We start from the raw sequence: 21,046 nt of genomic DNA, 5'->3' as shown, positions 1-21,046 counted from the left end.
GAAGAGGTAAAAGTGTTAAATAAATATTTCTCTCCTGGATTTGGAGAAAAACGGATGATGTAAGTCATATAAGACGTTGACGACGACAGTCTTTCCATTCCAACAATAACTCACGAGGATGTTGAACAGCAGCTATTACAGTTAGACATGTTTAAATAAGCAGGTCCAGATAACTTGTATCCACGAGTTTTGAAAGACCTGGTGGAGGAGTGTAGTGGACTGTTAATGGTGATTATAATTAGGACTTGGAACACTGGGGAAATTCCAGAAGACTGGACTAAAGCTAATGCTGTGCCAATATTTTAAAAGTGTAAAAGAGATGACCCAGCTAATTACAAGAGTGTTAGTCTGATACTGGGCAAGATAATGGAGCAGCGAATATGGATTTAATTAATAAAGAATGAAAGGAGGGTAGTATAATTAGTACCAATTAACAAAGATTCAGAGACAACAGATCCAACCAAACTAACTGGATATCCTTATTGGATGAGATCAAAAGTTTGGTTGCAACTAATAGTATTGATGTAATATACCTAAACTTCTGTAAGGCATATGACTTGGTTCAGCACAACATTTTGACTAGAAAACTAGAAAGATACAAAATAAACACGGCATACATTAAATATATTAAAAACTATGATTGTAAATAGGGAACCATGGTCAAGTGGATTTCTTTCTAGGGGGTTCCCACAAGGATTGGTTCTTGGCCCTGTGCTATTTAACATTCTTATCCATGACCTGGAAGAGAATATAAAATCATCACCGATAACGTTTGCAGTTGCCACAAAGATCGGGGTTGGTGGTAACTAATGAAGTGTCAGTAGGTTCAGGCTCCAGCACTGGGAGTCTGGGAAGTTTTCCCAGCCCTGGCTAGAGGGTTATTTCCTGTTCAACAAAGAGGGGAAGTTCCATTCACAACACCTGTGCCTTGAAATTAGGCCCTGACACTACACCCCACATTCAGCATAGTGGTATGATTATCAAATGATTAGGACATAATTATGATGCATTTTGTGCAAGATGCGTCATGTTCAGTGTCATTGGAAAAGTTATGATTTGCTGAATATGATTGTCCTATTTGTGTGCATGTTTCATATTCGTATCTGAAGTTATGGATATTGACTCTATATCTGTATTTCAAATGTGCTTACTCTGGGTAACATCCACAACGAGCCTTTCAGGTACAACAAAGAAGCCAGACAGTGTTCATGGCTCATCAACAAAGACAATGGACCATGGAAGAGCTTAGCCTTCCTGGGAATGTTTCAGCCAGCCTATGAGTCATGGCTACTATGACTCAGCAGGCCATGGTAGGGCCTGTGACCAGACCACATGACACTAAACTCCATTTTGGTACCTCTATTTTTCCACAAACTGGACTGGGAATTGAGTTTGGAACAAATGGTTCCTGCCATATGGAAAAGCTGCATAAGGTGGGGTGTGACGTCATCTCTTGGCCTCATTCCCCACACAAGAAAACTCCTGGAAACACCTGAGAACAAAGACTGAACTGGGGGAAAGTGTTGGTCCCAGGGTAAAGGGATTTCTAGCTTGTGTATGGAAACTTGGTGGACTGCTTCTATCATCAGTCAGGGTGAGAAATTGCTAATTCAAATTTTACCTAGATAGTATGTTAGGCTTAGTTTGAGTTTTTGGTTATTTAAGTAATCTGCTTTGATCTGTTTGCTACCACTTACGGCTGGGAAATTGGCTTTTGTCTTCTATCTGTCCTTGAGTGGCTTAGGTAAAACACTCAGGTAGCTCAGTTGGCTGCATGGCGCCACCTGCTGTCGTGTTGGGTGATAACAGGGCCTGGAGAGGCTGGCTGAATCTCCAGCAAAGCAGTGTGAGAAGGGCCAGCCCAGCTTGAGGGTTAGAGGGCACAGCGGTTCCCAGAAGCCCCCCAGACTGCACCCCGGGGTGACAACCCATCACACCCTAGAGTACACAAGTCTCAGCAGGTTTGTCACATCCTGTCCCCTCCCATTCCATACCCTAGATAGTTCCTGCCTCCCACCCTCCTGTACATTTACTGCTCCTCTCCCTCCAAGCAGAACCCACCACCAGCTCTCTGATAATCCCTTACCTGAGCCAGCTCCATTGCAGCCATTTCCTTCCCCCTGGGAGGAGGAGATGATTTGGGGCGAAACGTGGATGTTATTCTGTAGCCTGCCAGGGTGAGAAGGGCAATGTGAGAGAATTCAGACAGGGTTTCTGTCCTTTCCACATGTCGATTCCCCCCAGGATTTTCCCCTGCTAATGGACATTCTAGGTTCTGCCACACTGTGAAGCACAGAGTGACCTTATCCCAGTACAGGCCTAGCCCCCTCCCACCAGGGTGTAACCCTCCGAGACAGGGTGACACCCTCCCAGCAGCAGAGTGTCTCTGTTAAACTTATCAAGTTTGTGGGCGATACCAAGCTGGGATGGGTTGCAAGTGCTTTGGAGGATAGAATTAAAATTCAAAATCATCTGGACAAACTGGAGAAATGGTCTGAAGTAAATAGGATGAAATTCAATAAGGACAAATCCAAAGTACTCCGCTTAGGAAGGAACAATCAGCTCCACACATACAAGACAGGAAATGACTGCCCAGGAAGGAGCACTGCAGAAACGGATCTGGGAGTCACAGTGGATCACAAGCTAAATATGAGTCAACAGTGTTACACTGTTGCAAAAAAAAGCAAGTATAATTCTGAGATGTATTAGCAGGAGTATTGTAAGCAAGACACAAGTAGTAATTCTTCCGCTCTACTCCGCACTGATTAGGCCTCAACTGGAATAGTGTGTCCAGTTCTGGGTGCCACATTTCAGGAAAGATGGGGACAAATTGGAGAAAGTCCAGAGAAGAGCAACAAAAATGCTTAAAGGTCTAGAGAACATGACCTATGAGGGAAAACTGAAAAAATTGTGTTTGTTTAGTCTGGAGAAGATATGATCAGCTTTCAAGTACGTAAAAGTTCGTTTCAAGGAGGAAGGAGAAACATTGTTCTTCTTAACCTCTGAGGACAGGACAAAAAGCAATGGGCTTAAATTGCAGCAAGGAAGGTTTAGGTTGGACATTAGGAAAAACTCCCAAACTGTCCGGGTGGTTAAGCACTGGAATAAATTGCCTAGGGAGGTTGTGGAATCTCCATCGTTGGGGATTTTTAAGAGCAGGCTGGACAAACACCTCTCAGGGATGGGCTAGATCAGGGGTGGCCAACATGTGGCTCTTTACAATTTAATATGTGGCTCCTTGTATAGGCACCAACTCCGGGGTTGGAGCTACAGGCACCAACTTTCCAGTGTGCTGGGTGTGCTCACTACTCAGCTACAGGCCCTGCCCCCAGTCCACCCCTTCCCTGAGCCTGCAGTGCCCTCGCTCCATTTCCCCCCCCACCCCCGAGTGTCTTGCATAGCGTGAACAGCTGATCGGGAGGTGCGAGGAGGGAGGGGGAGGTGCTGATTAGTGTGGCTTCCCATGGGTGGGAGGCACTGGGAGCAGGGGGTGGGAGCTGATGGGGGGCTGCTGACGTATTACTGTGATTCTTTGGCAATGTACATTGGTAAACTCTGGCTCCTTCTCAGGCTCAGGTTGGCCACTCCTGGTCTAGATAATACTTCGTCCTGCCTTGAGGGCAGGGGACTGGACTAGCTACCTCTCGAGGTCCCTTCCAGTTCTGTGATTCCATGAACCAAAGGCCAGAGATGAGCAGAATCAAAGGAGTCACTCTGGGGATTCTCCCTGTCACTGTCCCCAAGGCAGCTCTCTCAGGTTAACTAAGTTGTTGGATGCTCCAGCCTTTATACAGTCTCTCCTGGGAGTGCCCCTTTCATGGGCTGGGCCTAGTTTTAGCTTTTGGGAAGTGTGACCCCGGGGGCACTGAGACTGGGCCTTCTTGCCTCAGCACATCTTGTTTCTTTCTGTGGCTCCCCAGCGAGTCCAAATGAGTAGATACTCCTCAGACAGACTGTGAACATAAGAATGTGTTTAGTGTTCAGACTTCATTGAATGCTTGTGAGTTGCTGCCTGGGTTAACATCTGACTAGTTGCATTGTGACCCTCTGTGACTCTGTAAATCATCAGACAGGAGAGAGACTTTACCTGTGCAAAGTGCTGATTGGCAACAGAATGCATTGCACCCTGCCTGGCAGGAAAGGCCCATCAACATCAGAGAGACTATTATGGGACGTTAACGAAGACACAAAAAACTGTTGTTGTGCTCTTGATTTCCCATTAGCTGAGTTTCCAGGACAGATCACATGGTAGGAAGGGGATATAAAACCCCATGCAGAAGGAACTGATGATCTGTATGCTGCTTGGACTCTGGGGGGCAAAGTTTCTAGGCATAAGCAAGAGATCCCCAGCTGCTTAGCCGGGGTTAGTCCTAAAGAATATGTAGAGCTTGCTTATTATAGAAGCTTCTATTACCTTTGATATTTAAGACCACAACTCGTCTGCATCTATAGGATTACCTGCTTTAACTTTGTAAACAACTCTCCTTTCCTTTTAAACAAGTCTTAATACAGGTTATGACAGGACTGGCTACAAGTGTTGTCTTTGTTGGAGATCTAAGATTCAATTGACCTAAGGAAGTGACTGGTCCTTCGGGACTGGCAGTAACTTGAACATTGCTGTGATTCGTGGGGTAAGGCAGGGGTTCTCAACCAGGGGTCTGGGGCCCCCTGGGGGGCCGTGAGCAGCTTTCAGGGGGCTGCCAAGCAAGGCCGGCATTAGACTCGCTGAGGCCCAGGGCAGAAAGCTGAAGTCCCAGCGCATGGGGCTGAAGTCCAGGGCCCTGAGCCCCACCACCAGGGCTGAAGCCAAAGTCTAAGCAATGTAGCTTTGTGGGGGCCCCTGTGGCGTGGGGCCGCAGGCAGTTGCCCTGCTTGCTGCCCCTAATGCCAGCCCTGGCTTTTATATGCAGAAAACCAGTTATTGTGGCCCACATGGGCAGTGGAGTTTTTATAGCATGTGTGTATGGGGCGGGGGGTGGGGGGGAGCTCAGAAAGATATATGGGATCACCCAAGGGGACTGTCTGTGGTTCCATGTTAATGCTGTTACAGAGCCTGAAGTGTTTACACTGGATTCTAGGTTGGTGAAATCTCCATACAGACCTCACACCCAATTTGGGGTTTGTTCCCTGCTTCTTACCAGTCTGCCCAAGGCTGGTGCTCGTGCTCTCGAGTCACTGGAGACAGCGTTACAGAGAGCGGGGCTGTGACTTCCCCACGGTCACTAAACAGGTCTGTGACAGAGCCAGGAACAGACCCTGTTAGCTCCAGAGCCCCGTCACCCGCAGCTTGGGAAGGTCCCCCGAGCACACTGGATTAGGCTGCAGGAAGAGGTGTGCAGGGACTGCAGCTGAGCTGCCCTGCCAAGACAGCCTGTGCATCCATGGACAAACCACCTCGCTGGGGGAGTCTCCCCTGGGTCAGGAGAAGTCAGTGTCCAGCCCTGTGGGGCTGTGCTCCTGGCTCATACCTCCAGCGCTCACTGCTGCCCCTCCCTTCCCAGCTGCACTGTTCAGCCAGCCCCAGGCCTCTGTGAGGTCACTTCCCCCCACCCCCACCTCAAACCTTCAAACTGGGACATGGTGCACCAGTACCAATCAGAGTGTACTAGTGTAAATTCTGTCTGTACTAAGGGTTTGCACCAGTGCCTAAAACACCAGTGTGACAGAGACCTTCAGTGCCCAAAACAGCAGTACGGTGGCACTAGAACTCGGATCTATTTCTAGCTCTGTCACGGACAGCCTGGGTGACCTCGGACACGTCAATTTTTCTCCTCCCAACTTCAGTCTCTTTACCCAGCTGTCCACTCACTGGGGTCTCCTCTCTCTGCAGAGCTGCTCACCACTAAACTCTGTGTGGGTGTCCCCAGAGCTAAGGCAGTTGAGCTCTGGAATAGTCTTACAAGGGGGGCTGGGGAGTCTCTTTCCCTGGAAGTTTTTAAGAACAAGTAGGACAAAGCTCTGTCAGAGATAATCTACAGAGACTTGGTCCTGCCTCGGCAGAGAGAGCTGGACTTGATGACATCTTGAGGTCTTATCTAGCCCTACATATCTAGGATGCGATGCAATATATACATATAAAAACCCAACATACAGAATAAAACCCACCACAACATAATGTCAGGCAATTCAGGGGGGAAAAAACACAACCTGCACTCCACAGCATAGAATGACAATACAAAGGAAAAGAAAGCAACACAATGCAAACGACGACCTCCTAGGACAAAAGTACACAATGGAAAATAGCTCAACTCAAACCAACACAGCACAGGCACCAAACAAGCTGAGGCAAAACAATGCACCATAAAACTGCTACACAACATGGTGCGATCACAGTTCCAAACGGCACCATGCAAAACAGCTCAGCATAGAACAGGGCACAGCACAAAACAGAAATATTTCAGTGTAGGCCTGGAAGGAATCTTGAGAAGGCGTCTACTCCAGCCCCCTGTGCTGAGGCAGGACCAAGTATCCCTAGACATTCCCAGACCGGTGTATCTCTAACCTGGTCTTAGAAACCTCCAGTGAAGGAAATGCCACAGCCTCCCTTGGAAGCCAATGCAAGGCAGACACAGCCCCAAACAAGCTGTACACACACACGCTGGGCTTAGGGTTAAGGGGAGAGGCAAGAATTCAAACAATCTGGGTTCAGTTCCCAGTTTTGCCCCAAATTCTCCATGGAAACTTGAACAAATTACTTCAGCTCTTGGAGCTTCAGTTTCCCCATCTGTAAAATGGAGACTCGCCTCCCACCATTGGCCTATTTAGCCTCTGAGCTTTCTGTGGCAAGGCCTCTCTGTCCCTGTGGGGACGTCTACACTGCAGTCAGACACCGGCGGCTGGCCCGTGCCCGCTGACTTGGGCGCACACGGCTCAGGCTGTGGGGCTGTTTAATGGTGGTGTCCATGTTCCGGCTGGGGCTGCAGCCCAAGGTCTGGCACCCTCCCACCTCGCAGGGTCCTACTGCCTGGCTCCAGCCCGAGCCCAGACATCTACCCGCCAATTAACCAGCCCCTTCGCCTGAGCCCTGTGAGCCTGAGGCAGCTGCCACGGGCCAGCTGGGGGGGTGGGGGGGTGGTTAATGGCAGGGTAGAGATACCCTGGCTGTCTGTTCAGCACCTGTCACAATGGGGACCCTGATCTTGGTCGGTGTCTGTGCAGAGTCCTGACCAACAGGGGGGTGGACCTCAGCTGGGGGCTCTGCAACTCCCGGCATTACAGGATCCCGGATTTTGTTCGGGGTCCCTGGAGCATCTGGTAAAATGTGGGGCCAGGATCTCTGTCAGGGTCTGTGCAGTGCCCATTACAGTGGTGGGGTGTGATCTGGGTCGGGGTCAGTGCAGGGCCAGGCCCAGCGGGGACACAGATCTCAGTCGAGGTCTCTGAAGTGCCCAGCACAATGGAGGCAGCGGTTTGGGTCGCAGTCGTTCGCTGCCCGGCACAAGGGGGGCCATGATCTTGGTCCAGGTCTCAGTTTTACCTGGCACAACAGTGGGGTCTGATCTCACGTGGGGTCTCTGCAGCGCCTGGCAGAACAGGGCCCAGATCTCAGTTGGGGTCTCTGCAGCACCTGGCAGAACAGGGCCACGCTCAGTGTGATAAGAGCCCTGATCTCAGTCACACACCTGGGGAGAAAAGGGGGAAGATTTTTGAACATTCGATATCAGTATTTCAGAACGGAGGAGAAAATGGGGCACAAACTAAATATTTGCCAATATAAGGGACAAGCATCAACAGGTGGGGAGATTTTGTGTCACCATTCAACCACTCAAGAGAAAAGAGGGGAAATTTGAGGCGATTATACAGCGATATTGAATCAACAGCAGAATGGGACGGATTCTTCTTGCCTCACATTCCCATGGCCGGCAGGGAGCCCTGGGTGATGTGGCTTTGACCGGGAAAGGAGTGGGGCTGGAGTCAGAAGGTCGCTGGCTGTGACTGAGAAAGTCACTGGCTGTGGGGTCTGGGAATGTGACGGGGGGGGGGAGGGGGGGCTGCTGGGTTGGGCAAGGTGGGGGAGGGGGCAGTAGCTGGATTGGGAAACCTGGGGCTGGGCCGTCTCCATGGGGGACACTTGTTCCTCCCCCCCCTTCCTGGGCCTTCCCAGGCCCTGTTGCCAGCAGAGAGAGCCCCCCCCCCCCACCAGCCCAGCCCAGCCCAGAGGTGTCCCTGTCTCAGGGCCCCCCAGCCTCTGCCCAGCTCAGGAATCCCTCGGGGGAACCATTTCCCACCCGCACAAGGACAAATCCCTGCAGGGAAAATGGGGGGAAACTCCCCAAACCCGAGCTCTGAACTGGCCATTGGCGAAGGGGAGAGAAAATGGGGCACAATCGGGGGGGGGGGGGACAGGGAACTTCTCAGGGGTTGGGGCGGGGGGGGTCACCCTGGGGGCTGCTCGTGGCTCTCTAGGGAGAAAGGGGGCAGGGCGGGGGGGGCGGGGGTCCCCACGGGGGGGGCAGCGGTAAATCAGAGGGGATCTCAGCCCCCCCCTTTCTCTCCCCGCTCCTCGGGGGTCACCGGCTCCTCCCCCCCGGCCATGTCCGGGCTGCACCGACACTTCCCCCCCCCGCCCCCTTCCCAGCCCCCCCGGGGGGGGGTCAATGGGCCCCGGGACCCCCCCCCCCGGCTGCCCCGCCCGGGCTCCCAGCTCACAATGCAGCAGCGCGCGGCGCTCACCCAGCAGCTGATCACACTCCGCCCCGCCCCCGATCTGCGCATGCCCAGAGCCGGGAGACACAAAACTCTTCTCTGGCTCCGGGAGAGGCGCCAACGGCCACGCGCGAGTTCGCAGTCCGGCCCCGCCTCCCTCGCCAACGTCACGTCCGGTCCAGGGAGCGTGAGGAACTACATCTCCCAGCCTGCCCCGGGGGCGCTTCCGCCCTCCCCAGCCCAGGGAAGGGAGATCCCCGGAGCCAGCCTGACCCTCCCCCCACCGCTCATCCTTCCCCCCGGCCCCGCCCCCTCTCCCAGCCGGTGCCTCTCAGCCCCCCCCCCGTCTGTTCCCGGGGAGCGGCAGAGCCGGAGGGGCTCGTGACCCCCACGTAATAACCGGCCCGGAACAGCCCCCGGCCCCGACCCCGACCCCGACCCCGCCCAGCAGGAGCGTGTCCGCCCCACGCGTGTCCCCGGCCCCGGGCCCCACCGCGCTGCCCCCGGCCATGGGGCACGGGAAGGGGCTGGAGCAGCCGGAGCGGGGGGGGGGGCGGGAGGAAGGAGGCAGGAGCGGGGAGCGCACAGAACCGGGAGCATCAGCCCCCGACAGCTCCCGAGAGACCAGACGCTGCTGCCTCCATGGGGAGCTGGGAGCTGAGCAGCTGCTGCTTCCCCAGCGGGGTCTGTGCGGGGGGGAGCCTGACATTAACCCCTCCGGGCCGGGCGGGGGCTGCTCTGGCTGCGGTGAAGCCAGCTCAGGTCGGGTTATTGGGGGGTGGCTGGTGGGTTCCTGCTGGAGGGGGAGGGGCAGTAAAGCAACTTCTGGGGAGTTAGGGCTGGAGGGGCAGGGAATTCGCTGGGTGAGGAGAGGGAGGGGACAGAGTGTGACAAACCTCCTGGGACTTGTTCAACGTGGGCCTAGATCCTCAGAACAAACGCTTGGGTGTTGGGGGAGAAAATTCCCTAATTTGTGAAACAGGAAACAGACAAAGCAACCCCCTGGGTGGGGCTGGGAAAACTGACCAGACTTCCAGTGCTGAACCCCTCAGCCTGGGAGCCAGGGGCTGGTGTGACATGGAAAGGGGGCACCCACCCGGGAGGTGTAGGGAAGATGTCCTGGCCCCTCACATCCAGCTGCTGGCAGTGGGGAGGGTGTTGGGTTCCTACCATGGGGCTGGATCAGCCTCTGGCTCCTAGGGGTGTGATGGATCTGCTGGCAGAGACAAGGGGTCTCTCTTTGTTCTCTCACCGTGGTGCCCCCCAGCTTTCTCGGCAGTGTGGGGATAGGACTCTGCTGACTGTCTCTGTCTCAGAGCTTCCATTTGATTGGTTCCTTTCCTCCATGACTAGTGGGGCAGCAGGTGTTGGACTCTTGCTCTTTCAGGGGCCGGTGACCTTCGAGGAGATGGCTGTGCATTTCACCAGGGAAGAGTGGGCTCTGCTGGACCCCACTCAGAGAGCCCTCTGCAGAGACGTCGTGCAGGAGAACTATGAGAATGTGACCTCGCTGGGTAAGGATTCCCGTCCCCTCCCTTCTTAGAAGGGGAAATGAAGAGTTAAGGTTCACATCACCCCCACAATGCCACCTCTGCTCTGCCCTGTTTCAGCATCACCCCAACATGCCAGAGAGACACACACTAGCCCTCTCCCGTCCCCGGTTACAGAGCGCTCTGGGAACAGAGCAGTACAGCAGAAAGTCTCACGACTTCTCTTTGCTAAGATAATATTCGGGTTCGTCTCCGTCATAGCAGATAGAAGCTTCCTCCCCCCGGCCTGCTCTCCAGTACTGAACCTCCTGCACACAGACCAGCTGAGACTGTCAGTGTTACCACCTCTTTGCCCTCAGCCTGAGTTTGCCTTTTGAGTCACTGCTTCACTTACCCCTCACTAAGCCCCACAGATCACTCGAACATACGCCGCCAGGGTGCTGACAACCCCCATGGCAAGAACACGCCCTTGGCCACCTTTGCTGACAAAGCCTACAACACTCAGCACAGAACTGAGGCAGAATTGGCCCCCCAGGTTTCACATGCACCTCTCTGCATAGCACAGGCACAGCTCTGCCCAGCTGCTCCAACCCATCCCTCTGTCAGCCAGTCACAGCTACAGCTGGCCCCGTGCACACAGCTGGAGGCATGCGGATAGATGCTGGGATTCCCACCTGTGAACACAGCACAGACAGTGGCACGTTCTCTTAGTCTTTCCTCAGATCGATGATAGGTTCATAGCTTTGAAGGCCAGATGTGACTAGGTCATCTACTCTGACGTCCTTTATACCACAGACCATAGAATTCATCCCGTTACTGCTGCATTGAGCTGAACACCTGAGTCCCTGTGGCACTTTGTTAACCTTTGCACGGCCCACACAGAACCATCCTCAGTGGTTCTTGCCAGGTTAAGGGTTGGGGGCAAAGTTAAGGTTGCATTGGAGGGGGGGCGTTTATATTAACTTCTCATTTCCTGGTTCGCAGAGGTTTGTTTAGTCACCATCTATACCAGAGGTGGGCAAAGTGTTGCATCGCAGGAGAGCATGGACAGAGTCTGACAACCCATGTGATCATAAGCAGAGAGTTCTTTATTCATTTCCAGCATGCTCTTATATACAATTATGGCAAGCAATCAAACAATTGCTAATTGGTTAATTAAATTTACACAGCCGCAGCTGTAACCCCATAGGGTAAATATCATCCTGTCCCACTTTCTAACTTATTATCCTGTTTACTGCCTACCAGCAGATAAGAAGTAGCCTCAACCTTGAAACTTGCATGTCAGTTTCTCACACTCTCATGCACAACAATCCCACACCTCCCCCCTTTTCTCATAATAAAAAAGGGAAGGCACAGTAAAACATTCCCAGCTCATAGCATCACATTACTACAATCTATTACACAGCAAAACTAAAAGCAAATCTAAACACCAGCTGCCTAACTAAACCGTAACAATATCTTCCGCAGTGCCCTACTTTTACCTATACATCCCTCCTCCAGGTAACGCAAGTGGCCCAAGGGGCCAGGAGGGTTCTGCCTGCTGTCGCGCCCGAGGACGCAGCCAAGGCCGGTCCCACTTCGCCGGAATCCACCTTGCTTACTGATTTCCCATTTCCCATGCAACTTATCTGATCCCAGTTAGGCCACCTGGCATTTGCCTCGCTCTGGCAGTTCCCTACTTTTTCAGAACAACTTTATCTCATCCCTCTGTTCTTGTGACCACGCTGCTGTAATTTTCCACCAAGGCAGCATAGGGAAAATGCAACCGAACATCTCCCCCCTATTCTTATACACAAAAAAAATTAAAAACATCCAAAAAACTACTCCAAACTGTATAGCAAAAGGCATACAAAACAAAACAAAAAAAAATAATATATCTTATGCTACAGGGCTCACCTATAACCATGCAATTCATAACATACAACACCAACAACATGAAACAGAACAAACATAAATCAACAAAAATAAAACAAATAAACGGTGTAAATTCTGCAGGGTTCCCCCATACTCTATTGCACACCATCTTGTGACAAATTTTTATTACCAATTCATCCCTCATATGTCAGGTGATCAAACTGACACTGAGGGAGGGGGGGGTCCTAGAGAAAACACAACATAAACCACAAACATTTTAACAACACCACAGCAATTCTGGCCAGAAAACACACACCACAAACAAACATAAAACATAAATTTAAACTTCATAATAAATGCATGGTCCTTATTAATTTCAGGCAAAACAGGGGAATCACTTCAGCAATTAAATCATTTACAGTAATACAATTGCATCCTGGCTTACTTCTAAATTCAAAGCTATTCACAGCTTAAAAATTCTTACTATTAACTTCTACTTTTAAACACTAAAAAAAAATCACCACTTATATGCCCTTAGCCTAATACAATTACAATTACATAGCACAATATACAATCTTCAACTAATGCAACAAAATATTTATGGCCAGGCAATTGCAAACTAATTTCTTTGCCTAAATTCATTTACAAACATTTCAAAAACACCAAAAACTTTTCTCTTTAGCATCTTTACAAAATTCAACTGCTATTCCCTCCAGCAATCACAGAGTTAACTTTTTACTCTGCCTAACATTACTCGCTTGTAGTTAATTACCTTTTCTATCAACTACACCCTCAAGGTTATCAACCAGTTTTCCAAGCTTGTTGTCTGTCGCCCGCCGCCTGGGCCCGATCCTTTTTTCCTCTTCAGCTTCTCTGTCTGTTGCCTACCCGCCTGGGCCCGATCCTTATTTCCTCTTGCTAAACCGTTCCTTTCATGAACACCAACTTATTTCACTATCAATTTAGCTAGGAGGGTGTACTTCTTAACTAGCCCCCACCCTTCTAATCTCTACTGCGAGCAATTATCTATACTTTCCCACCATGGGGGCTACATTTTTATGCATAACTTTAATTACAACATCTGCATTCAACCTATCTATTATAATATAGGCTACATCTAATATCAAGCAATCTTACAGCTACCAATAATCAGCACATAACACAAAATTTACAAAAATCTAAAAAGGCTAACAAAAGCACTTTACATAAAGGTACTTTGGGTCACATAAATTCAAAGCCATTCTCCCAAATTACCTAGATTTATGCCTAGTAACCTACAACTCCCCCCTTTGAGAATACTCAACAAACCTTTTGGCCGAGTTTTCTAAAACTCTAAAAACAAAAAACAAATAGGCTCTAAAAAACAGGGGTTAGTAATGGGGGGGGGGGTAATATCATTTACAATCCAATTAGGGAGGGCAATACATGCTAAAAAAAAATTCCACAACACAGGGCGCAGCCTGTAAAATAAACCCCAAAATCCAATTAATACCACATTTTTTAGCAGGAGTCCCAAATTTCTTCCTGCCATTGTGCAATTCTTTGCTTCTTTACCAGGGTCAGTTCTCAATGTCCTTTTAGTCAGGAATTTCTAGACATTGGCAATATCAATGATGTAAGTGTTTTTTCTTCTTTTCCACCACCGTTGTGGTTCAACTTCTACGGGGGAAATTATCAGGACATCATCCTATACATTCAGGCAAAGCAAAAATTATCTCAATCAATTAAATTATTCAGGGAGGATCAAACAAAAAGGATCCTGGCACAGCTAACAAGCAGTTGTCCTCCAGGGGCTCAGGTTGTGTAAATCTTGTTGCTTTCTCAGTCATTCCATCCACCATTGCAGCAGTCATCTTTGATACTGACACTGTTGCAGTTTCTTCAGTCCTACTGTTTGCAGCCTCAAATCCCGAATGAGCAGTGGTAATATCTTGGACTAGTTTAGGAAATAGTTTTTCAGGCACTGCTTCTAAAGGCTTTAAAGTTTCAGCTGAGGTTTCCATAGATGTTACAATTTCTGCAATGATTTGTTCTTCAATTGCTGCAGCTGTAACAGGCACAGATGCTTTTTGAGCCTCAGAGCTTTCAGTACTAGGAATGGGTGAGCCAATATCTTCCAGCTGCACTGGAGTTGAATAAAGTTTATCACCGCTTGCAAGTTCTAATTTTCCAGATTAAAACAAATCTTTTTCCACTTCCGTCATTAGCTCAAACTTGGTTTCCTCTCGCTGATTGTCATTTGAACTTGTCGCAGTCAGTAGAAGTGTTTGTTTTGATACTAGGTTAGATGGCGCATCTTCTACATCATTCTGCACGGGAGCCTCAGCTGCAACCGCTTCAGTGTGTTTTAATTCCAAGGTAAACACAGTATCTTCTACCTCTGTCTTCACAGGCGCCTCAGTTACCCCACTCTGCATTGCATCCCCAGTTAAAGCTTCCTGAGTGATCTGCCGCCCATCGGATCCCTGAAGCCGAGCAGTTCGGGTGGGCTTGCGCAAAGTGATGTCCATAGCAAAGGCAGTGTGGGGAGGGCCAGTGGATCCAAACCCTCGAGACCCGCGGTCAATCGGGGTCGATCGGGGCACACATCCCTTGAAAGGTATTAACTGAGCAAGACGTGTACCAGCAGTTATAGTCACAGGGGGACAGAGGGCACGTACCATTATCCCAATATTCCCCGTATAGTCGGCATCAATAAGGCCAGGCAAAACAAAAATACCTTGTTTCGATGTTAACGAACGGCCAATCAAAAGGGCACTCAGTCCAAATCCTAATGGACCATCGATGTTGGAAGGAAGAACTTGAACCTCGTCAGTCTCTAAAACTACATCTGTCGCTGTGGCCAAGTCCACTCCGGCACTGCCACGGGTTGCTCCGGTGAGGCGTTCCAGGCAACCGGGTTGCTGGTTGGAGGCACTTGTGTCGTCGCGCTCCTCCGAGGGGCGCTCTGAAATCCGTTTCCCGGCAGCGGTGTTCCATCCTTCTTGTAAGGCGACCAACAGTCAACGGCGCGATGTCCAAACTTATCACATCGTGTACAAGCGCCGGTAGCGGCTTTAGGTGACACATCAGAGGCCCGCTGCCCAGTTTGCATAGGGCAGTCGCGCCGGAAATGCCCGGATTTTCCACAACCAAAACAGGGGCCGGCTGGCCGGGTCGGTCTTCTAGCCCCCCGCTGTCGCCCGAGCAGGGGTTGTAACGCCATGGCCAGTGTAGAGGCCTGTGCCTTAGCATGAATTGCCGCCTTATCCGTCTCCTCAAGCATAGCGGCCCTACCACATGCCTCAATCATTTCCATCAGGGTCGCAGTCTTGGGCAAGGTGGCTAATATACGGCGGCAAGTGGGATTTGCATTCTGGGTGGCAAGATCAAGCCCAACTGCAGTTCTGGCTTCTGGCGTCAGATTGGGAGATCTATCAATAGCCTCTCGAAGGCGATCCAAAAAGGTGGAATACGGTTCCGATGGGCCTTGTGTAATTTTAGCGTAGGGAGGGACCGGCTTTCCCATCTGGGGCACCGCTTTAAAGGCAGCCAAAGCTAGTTCCTGTGATTGCTGCAGGATCCGGGGCTCAAGACGAGCTTGCAAGTGCGGGTCAACAAAGCGACCGGCTCCCAAAAGCATCTCAGCAGTGGCCACGCGCCGAGGATCATCATCCGATAAATCCAAATTGCGGACAAGAGCCAAGTCAACCCTCTTAGCCCAATCATCTTTCCACAACAGTTTCTGTGTAGGCGTAAGAAGCATATCAGCCAGTTTAATCGCATCGTATGGGCACATTGCTTGTCCAGCAAACACCTGTTCAATGAGAGACTGTACATACGGATTATCTAGTCCATAAGCCATAATCGATTTCTGCGCCTCACGGATCAACTTCCAGTCCAAGGGAGCCCACTGTCGATGATTAGGATGTCGAGGGTCTGGCGTAATCACTGGAAAGGCCTCGGGTGTCAAGCCTTCAAGAATAGCTTCCCTTATAACCCCATGCCAGCGCTGTACCGGGTCCGGAGGGTCCCCGGTTGGAGGGTCCCCGGGGCCAGGCGGGGCGGGGGGGCGAGTCGAATGAAAGCACTTGTGAAGATGCGATCGCGATGATCCCGGTGGAAAACCTTCCAATTGGTCCAACTTGTCACACATATGCTGCAGCTGTCAACCCTGGCGCTCCATCTCCTTATAGAAGGCATCAGACTGAGTAAACTGAGTAAACGTAGTCAAATCGGGATATGGGTTTGATGGCACATGTTCCACCCGAGCCTCCTCTGTCCCCCCGCAATCGTGGCACCCCCAGGCCCCGTGGACACGGCATGGCTTTGGAGGGTGTGCATACGGCAAGGCTGTCTCCATAGGCTCGGGTGTATCGGGGGGTAACGGGACCGTAGCAGGATCAATCATGTCGGGGCCGATAGCCACATTGGAGGGTAGTGGGGCCGTAGCAGGGGCAACATCATCCATAGGGTAGGGGTTGGAAGCCAAAGGTATCACCGTGTCCTCACCACCGAAAAACTCTCTGGCTCCAACCGGCAACACAGAAGGCATTCCGGGCGTTGGGCGGCAGAGCTCAGAAAGGGCCGCCTGCACTCCTGCCTCGGCCACGAGAGTTTCTACTATCTCCTTCGCCTTATTCCATACTGGACTCAGGGAGAAGGCCTCCTTATCGCCCTGAGCCACCGACTTCCAAAGCTCGGAGCCTAGCCGCTCCCAAACAGTTTTATAAAAAATTGTACTTGGTTGAACAGAAAGTCCCCTTCTCCGTCCCCACCGCAGCAGACGGGATAACGTATCAGAGGGGAGCTTCTCTCCCTGCCGCTCCGCGATGCGCATCAAATATTCATGCACCGTCCTTTCTTCCGCTGATGCAGCGGTTCCCATGTTAGCTGCTCACCTCTGGGCTGGGGTGTGCCTCCCTTTTCAGACGCCCTGCGGCTTGCCGCTCGACACTGAGCTCAGGTGCGCCCCTCTCTTCGGACGCCCTGCGGCTCCTAGCCGCTCGACACTGAACTCAGGTGCGCCCTTCTTTTCGGACGCCCTGCGGCCGCCGCTCGACACTGAGCTCAGGTGCGCCCCTCTTTTCGGATGCCCTGCGGCTCCTAGCCGCTCGACACTGAGACTCAGGTGTGCCTCCTTTTCTTCTTTTCAGTTCAGGCCACCAACACTATCCTCATTCAATCACGTCGGGGTCACCATTTGTTGCATCGCAGGAGAGCATGGACAGAGTCTGACAACCCATGTGATCATAAGCAGAGAGTTCTTTATTCATTTCCAGCATGCTCTTATATACAATTATGGCAAGCAATCAAACAATTGCTAATTGGTTAATTAAATTTACACAGCCGCAGCTGTAACCCCATAGGGTAAATATCATCCTGTCCCACTTTCTAACTTATTATCCTGTTTACTGCCTACCAGCAGATAAGAAGTAGCCTCAACCTTGAAACTTGCATGTCAGTTTCTCACACTCTCATGCACAACAATCCCACAGGCAAAGTACCCTCCTGCCTCCCTTGTTTTCTTTCCCTTGAGCAGGGTTTCCAGTTTCCAAACCCTACGTGATCTCCCAGCTGGAAGGAGGAGAAGAGCCGTGGGTCCTGGATCTCCAGAGTTCAGAGGAAAATGGGATCCTGAGAAGTCCCTGGACAGGTGAGTAAACATGAAATCAACCCAGAAACTGTCAGTGCCTGAGAGAACCGGCTGGGATTCACCACACAGACTCTGTGAGCTCAGGACGGTCCCCAGCAGATCTCACTCCTGGCTTCCTACAGATGATGACTGACAGCTTGGCTGGAGCTCCCTCCCTTCCTACTGAGTGTCGGGATGGGATGTGAGCAGGACCGGCCTTGGGGACATGGCACCCTGGGCAAACTTGCATTTTGGTGCCCCTGGCTCCCATGGGCGTGGCACTCCCCCTTCCCTCTGTCCCCCATGGGCTCCCCAGGCTCCTCACCCTCCCTTCCCCCCAGCCCCTGCACTGTGCCCCCTTGGCTCCAAATACCTGCTCCCCCTTCACTCCTAACTTCTGCCCCCTCCAGCCCCTCCCAACCCCTGCTCCCTCCTGTGCCCCTAAGCCCTGCACTGTGCCCTTTCACCCCAACCCCTTCCCCTCTCTCATGTGCCCCTAATCCCAGGACTGTGCCCCCTGCACCTCCCTCCTGCACCCTGAACCCCTGCATGGTGCATACCCCCTTCACCCCAAACCCTGCCCCCTGCACCTCAACACCTGCCCCTTCCTGAGCCCCCAGCCCCTGCACTGTGCCCCCTTTGCCCCAAATGCCTTCTCCCCCTCCTGCACCCCTAATCCCTACACCCCCTTCAACCCTAACTTCTGCCCCCCGCATCCCAACCCCTGCCCCTCCTGAGCCCCCAGCCCCTGCACTGTGCCCCGTTTGCCCCTAACCCCTGCATCCTCCTGCACCCAAGTGGGGAACCTGACCTGGATGCACAAAGCAGCTGGCATTGCTGCTCGCTCCCCCACTGGACTGCTGCTCCCCCGCCCCACGCAGCCCTGGGGGGCTGGGAGAGGGGAGTAAGGAGCCACGTCAGGGCTTCCTGCACCCAGGTCACTTTCCCTGCAGGCTGTGTAAGGGGAGGGCAGGAGAGCAGCTGCTCCAGATGTCTCAGCTCAGCCCGGGGGGCAAGTGACTTGGATGCAGGGAGCCCTGGGGTGTGTGTGTGTGTGTTGAGGGGAGTGTGTGAAGGACTGTGTGTGTGTGCGCCTGAGTGAGTGAGCGCACTGTCTCTTTAAGAAAGCTCTCAGGGTCAGGAGCCTGAACTAGGCTTGTTCAGACACAAGCAGCTGCCCGCAGCTCCGGCCCCAGAGAGGCAGCAGCACACGCAGATTCCCCCCTGTCCTGTCACCCCAGCTCAGTGGAAATCGGGTACCCGGTTGGGGGGGAGGGGACACCCCGCCATCAATCAGCACCTCCCCCCTGCAGAGCAGTCAGGAGGATGCTCCCAGTCGGGAGTGGACGGGGCGACTCTGGGGGTGAACGGGGGGTGGGGGGCCAGGAACAGCAGCAGCTGCACACGTGGAGCAGGGCGGAGGAGGGGCCCCTCCGCTCCGGAGCAGTCACCTGGCTCTGACGGCTGGTCGCCCCCTGCAGCTCGGCTCTCTCCCACTCCCCCACGCTGCTGCTTATCTGCCTTCCATGCCACTTTCATCAGCCCAGCGGCAGCAGGTCAGGCAGGAATCCAAACCCTGCGCCCGGCACCCCCTTGGGTGGGGCACCCGTACGGCCCCCCCTAAAGGCTGGTCCTGGGTGTGGAGCAGAATTGATCCCCTCCACTGTCCTCTATGGGGATGAGTTTGGGGGAATTCAGTCCCCGATTTTTATTTTCTGTGTCCTCAGCACTTACTTGGGTTTGTTCTCTGCCTCTCCATCCCCCATTCTGAGATTTCTCCTCCCTTCTAGCAGGTGATGGGGTGGTGATGGAGAGCGAGGAGCAGAATCCTCCCCAGGAAGATGCTGAGCTCGTCGAAGCGAATGGGGAATTACTGCGAAGAGCCAAAGGGAGTGTGTCCCGCCCCCGTGAGCAGGGAAAAGCTGGTGAAAGTTACCCCAGACCAGAGAGAGAGCAGGGAAGCCACTCAGAGGAGAGAGTGGATGAACCCATTGATTGTCAGGGAACTCACAGGGACCTCACGGAAACTACATCCCAGGAGAAAATCCTCAGGGAAAAGAGAGAGACGACATGCAGTGAGTGTGGGAAAAACTTCCATTACCGCTCAGCCCTTATTCGACATGAGATAATCCACACGAAAGAGAGACCCTACAAATGCTGTGAGTGTGGGAAAAGCTTCAATCGTACCTCAGCCCTTAGTAGGCATCAGCAAATACACAGAGGAGACAAACCCTATGAATGCTGTGAGTGCGGGAAAAGTTTCACTCAGAGATATACCCTTATCTCTCATCAGAGAATCCCCACGGGAGAGCGACCCTACAAATGCTGCAAGTGCGGGATAAGCGTCACTCAGAGATCAGCCCTTATCTCTCATCAGACAATGCACACGGGAGAGCGACCCTACGAATGTTGTGAGTGTGGGAAAAGCTTCTCTCAGAGCTCAAACCTTACTGTGCATCAGAGGATCCACACAGGAGAGACACCCTATGAATGCTGTGAGTGCGGGAAACATTTCACTCACCTCTCCTCCCTTATCTCTCATCAGAGAGTCCACACGGGAGAGAGACCCTATGAATGCAGTGAGTGCGGGAAAACCTTCTCTCGGAACTCAACCCTTATTACACATTACAGAATCCACACAGGGCAGAGACCCTATGAATGCTGCGAGTGTGGGAAAAGCTTCACTCATAGCTCAGGCCTTTCTAAACATCAGAGAATCCGTAAAGGAGATAAACTTCATAAAAACCTTCTCTAGAGCTGTCAGAAGATTTTTTTTTCCTTGAATTCTTTTGACAGTTCCCAGATAGTGACTATTAAGGTATTTGCATCTTTTGCACATTGTGGTCCCTCAGCTCCCACACATGAGTTGCCCAGTTTTGAAGCTCACCTGTCTTTGGGGTTATCCTGTGATCCTTTCTATCAACTCCATTGTCCTGCGAGTCATGGGAGTGGATGTCCTTTCTACCAGGAATGTCCGTCACCCCAGGTGAGGGAGATAGGGGGTGTCTTCAACCAGTTACATTGAGATAAAATCTACCTGGGCCTCATCACTATGGTTGCCATGGAGTTAGCTAGCTTGAGCTCACTTTCCTGATGTAAAAAGAGAACTATTCTTGCACTAAAGATATGGGCCATGGAAAGTAGGTGGAGTTATCTTGCACATTTCCTCCTGATCTGACCTAACCACCGTCACATTTCCTTGTCTAAACAAACCTGGAGATTCACATTTGTACTCCTCCTCCCAGTGCAAAGTTATTGTTCGAGTTGCCACATTCCTCTTTGAGGACAGATTTTCTCATTCCCAGTTGTTGTCACATTACCCTGGATTGTGCAGAACAGCAGTTATTTTGACTTTTTTTCTCATTTAAACTATATTTAAATATGATGAAGAGCTGGAGCAGTGTCAGGGAAATAAGTGCCATTTTAGGCTCTGTGACACTGG

At 51.7% G+C, this 21,046-nt stretch overlaps 1 long non-coding RNA gene across 1 annotated transcript; it reads left to right on the top strand.

Moving 5' to 3' along the window:
* The first annotated feature begins 10,125 nt into the window (after nt 1–10,125).
* Nucleotides 10,126–19,447, top strand: LOC123354908. The gene is made up of 3 exons (XR_006574956.1): nt 10,126–10,160; nt 17,512–17,625; nt 19,395–19,447. It is a non-coding gene; the product is annotated as an uncharacterized LOC123354908 (long non-coding RNA).
* Nucleotides 19,448–21,046: the final 1,599 nt, after the last annotated feature.

This window comes from Mauremys mutica, chromosome 22, assembly GCF_020497125.1.
Source record: "Mauremys mutica isolate MM-2020 ecotype Southern chromosome 22, ASM2049712v1, whole genome shotgun sequence".
Taxonomy (NCBI): domain Eukaryota; kingdom Metazoa; phylum Chordata; order Testudines; family Geoemydidae; genus Mauremys; species Mauremys mutica.
The sequence above is the reverse complement of the archived record's forward strand: the minus strand, read 5'-3'. Positions and strand labels throughout refer to the sequence as shown.